Below are 4,264 nucleotides of genomic sequence, written 5' to 3'. Positions count from 1 at the left end.
AAAATGGGCTTTGATCTTGGTCAATCATCCCAGCCGTGCGTAGCCGTGCACCTTCTTCAAGTTCACCATAGAACAGTTTCTTGGGCAGTCGGTGGTCTGGCATACGGACTAGATGTCCATTGGAGCTGGGACTGCATCAGCATGATGTAGATACTCGGCATGCCTGCGCTGGTCAGTACCTCTGTGTCTGGAATTTTGTCTTGCCATTTGATGTTGAGAATCTTCCTAAGGCGTGTGATGTGAAAGTGATTGAGTCTTTTGGCATGTCGTCGGTAGACTGTCCATGTTTCACATGCATACAAAAGTGTCGGAAGTACAGTTGCTTTGTACACCTGCAGTTTTGTCTCTAGTCGAATTCATCGCCTATTCCAGACATTATCATGAAGTCTGCCAAAGGTAGCACTCGCTTTTGCGATCCTGGCATCTACTTCATCATCAATGTTAGCATTCTGGTTAAGGGTGCTGCCAAGGTAAGTGAATCTGCTAACCACATTGAGTTTTTTTGTTATTTACTGTGATGGTTGGCTCCACATAGGGTTTTCCTGGAGCTGGTAGATGGAGAACTTCTGTTTTCTTGGTGCTGATTGTCAAGCCAAAGTTGTTACATCCATTTGAGAAGTTGTCAACACTGCACTGCATGTTGGGTTCTGAACCGGCATTTAGTGCACAATCGTCGACGTCGGCAAAAAAAGTCCCTGACAATATCTGTCTGCACTTTGGTTTTGCTTGTAGTCTCCTAAGGTTGAACAATTTGCCGTCTGTTCTGTATCTGATGCCAATTCCCACATCTCCTCCACTGAATGCATCCGTTAACATCGCAGTAAACATGATACTGAACAGCGTGGGTGCTAGACTGCTAGTATACAACCCTGCTTTGCACCGTTTGTAACCGGGAATGGGTCAGACAGTGCGTCACTGTCCCGCACATGAGCCTGCATGCCGTCATGGAACTGCCGCACAAGATTGATGAACTTCAAGGGGCATCCGTATTTTGCCAGTATCTTCCAGGGACCTTCCCTGCACACTGAATCGAATGCTTTTGTCAGGTCAACATATGTGAAGAGTTCTGCTCCTGGCATTTTCCTTGCAGCTGTCTTGCAGCAAAGATAATGTCAATAGTTCCTCTGTCTTTTCTAAATCCACACTGACTCTCTGGAAGCAGTCCTTGATCAAGATGTACTATAAGGCGATTGAGAAGGATCCTAGCATCGTGGATGCATCCGAGATCTAAACACTGGAATTTGATTAATTATGCCATTGGTAGGAAGAGAGACAGACAGGATGTTCGGATCACCAAATCTATGTGTGGTGCTGAATGTTGGACTGATCACCGTCTTATAATCACCAAACTGAACATTCGTATCAAACCCAAGAGGCGTCTATAAGGGATGAAACCACCAAGACAACTAAATGCCAGTAAGCTAAAGGATGCTGAAACAAAACAATTGCTTGTAGACAAGCTGAGAGATAAACTAGAGGCTGTCTCACTGGATGACCAGAACATAGAAACTGGCTGGAAAAACCTCAGAGATGTGGGTTAATTGAGTGGGGTAAGGAGTGCTCCCTGTGCCAGCCATATGGGCACGATGGGCTGGGCACGAGGGGCCGACTGTACCATTATACGCGTGGGGGGCCTTTCTTAACTGGGAAAAACACATTTTCAATCAATTTATTTTTTTTTAATTTTCTATCGCTAGAGCACCCCTTCTGTGATTCTCAATCATCAGTTTTTAACAAATGAGCTTAATTACTCAAAAGACGTTGTTGTTCGGTGCAGCCAAACCAATAAATAAATAAATACTCAAAAGACACCCCCCATAGGTATCAAAGAGTCTACGGTCACGAAAGGCTGAAACTATAGGCTATCTTCTCCAACTGAGAAATCAATTTTCTCTTCGCCAAGAAGAGTATGAGATTGCTGACTTGGGTCTGTATGTAGGTCAACAGCAAATAACTCCAGAAATTGTGGATGGAACTTTGTGATTTTTGGTAGGTGTGTAGCGGTTGTCAAAAGGAATCCCAAGTTAGAAAACGGTTTACCTGGCGTTTTCCTACGGTACTGCAGCAAGTTTGGTATGTTTTGGGGGTTTGTTTTGGGCAGCATAAGTCAAAATGCAGCTGGGCGATTTTCACGATACTTGGTAGGTGTGTAGTGGTTTTGGAGAGGAAGGTCAAGTGCGAAAATGGTTTACCTAGCTCTTACCTACGGTGCTGTAGCGGGATCTGTATGTAAGTGCGTTTGTCTGTATGCAAGATAACTCGAGAACCCTTGAATGGATCCTGATGATATTTGGTAGGTGGGTGGGTGTCAGGAAAATGAAGGTCAAGTTCGATAATGGGCCCTCTAGTGGCTGCCTAAGGTACTGCAGCAAAACTTTTAAATTATACACTTCGTGTTCTGGACAGGCTGTGGTCATGATTTTTGAGTGGTAGATAGCCCTTGGGACAGAGAGTAAGTGCTATGAGTTTGGACCCCCTAGCGGCTTTTTGGGAACTGCAGGCACCGATTTCCTTTCAAATTTTGGACGAGAATAACTCAAGAACGTGTTGACGGATCATCAGGATTTTTGGTATGTAGATAGAATGAGTGATGACTTACACAATGTAATACTTATTATGCAAATCAGCAGATAATTTGCATAATTAATGAGGAACGTTCATAAATCCATTCCAACAGCATATAACTCAAGAATCTGTGTATGGATTTTCATGATATTTGGCATTTGAGTAGCGTTTGCAGAAAGGAAGGTTGTGTTTAAAAATAGTTGGCATATCATTTTCCGTTAGGACGGTAGCGGGCCGAGTGTGTGCTACCGTTTGTTTGTGTAATGCATAACTCGAGAAGCCTTGAAAGGATCCTGATAATATTTAGTAGGTGGGTAGGGGTCAGAATAACAAAGGTCGAGTATGATAGTGGGCCCCCTAACGGCTTCCCTTCCTAAGGTACTGCAGCAAAACTTCAATTTTTTACATCTTGTGTTCTGAACATGCTGTGGTCCACCCCGACCAATCGAATGGGGATGTCCCCCGCAAATGTGCACACTCCTCTAGACAAGGGGACACCCCTCGACTTTCAAGGGGATATTCCTCTTGAAAAGGGGATGTCCTTCCCTTTATAAGGGGATGCTCCTCCGAAAATGGTATGTTTACCGGGCATAGGGGTCGTCCCTCCAACACCCCTGTCGGCCTGTGGAATCGGCCGCTTGCCCGACAAATTGCTTCCTAGTTCATCTAAGCCACAACATCCGCAACTTTCAGCCCGCCAGTGCTCTGGACAAACCTTACAGCTCGCAAGGCAAGGATATCTTTTTATTGAAAATTGAAGCATGTAGAAAATGTAGCCGCCCGCGCGGCAGACCATCACTTCTGTTCAGTGTTTTAATGGCGGCGTATCGCACACCCGACAAGCACAACATCGAGTTTTAGCCTAAATATCTGCGTGTCTGTCGAAATTTAGGGCCTCCCTCCCTAATACACGTACACGGGAGAAGTTTCTAACACAATGAGGTTAGTAGTAGTTGGGTATTTTCGTACAACGCGGCTTCATGGCCCGATACATGTCAGTGTGCTTGTCGAGACATGCTTCCCTCTTCAGCACACGTACTCGCGCCGGTTTCTGTCACTGTTAGCCGTCGTTATCGGGCGTTTGATGTAACATCGTGGCCTTTTGACAGGCCATAACCAATAACTACGACTAACATCGTGTTAGAAACTTCTCTCATTTATGTGTGTAAGGGAGGGAGGCCTTAAAACTCGACAGACACGCATATATTTAGGCTAAAACTCGATGTTGTGCTTGCCGGGCGTGCGATACGCCGCCATTAAAACAATGAACAGAAGTGATGGTCTGCCGCGCGGGCGGCTGCATTTTCTACATGCTTCAATTTTCAATAAAAAGATATCCTTGCCTTGCGAGCTGTAAGGTTTGTCCAGAGCACTGATGGGTTGAAAGTTGCGGGTGTTGTGGTTTAGGTGAACTAGGAAGCGATTTGTCGGGTTAGCGGCCGATTCCACAAGCCGACAGGGGTGTTGGAGGGACGTCCCCTATGCCCGGCAAACATACCATTTTCGGAGGAGCATCCCCTTATAAAGGGAAGGACATCCCCTTTTCAAGAGGAATATCCCCTTGAAAGTCGAGGGGTGTCCCCTTGTCTAGAGGAGTGTGCACATTTGCGGGGGACATCCCGATTCGATTGGTCGGGGTGGTGGTCGTGATTTTTGAGTGGTAGATAGCCTAAGTGACGACTTACATAATGTAATGCTA

Source organism: Branchiostoma floridae, chromosome 14 (genome assembly GCF_000003815.2).
Source record: "Branchiostoma floridae strain S238N-H82 chromosome 14, Bfl_VNyyK, whole genome shotgun sequence".
In the NCBI taxonomy this organism is placed as follows: domain Eukaryota; kingdom Metazoa; phylum Chordata; class Leptocardii; order Amphioxiformes; family Branchiostomatidae; genus Branchiostoma; species Branchiostoma floridae.
The sequence above is the reverse complement of the archived record's forward strand: the minus strand, read 5'-3'. Positions refer to the sequence as shown.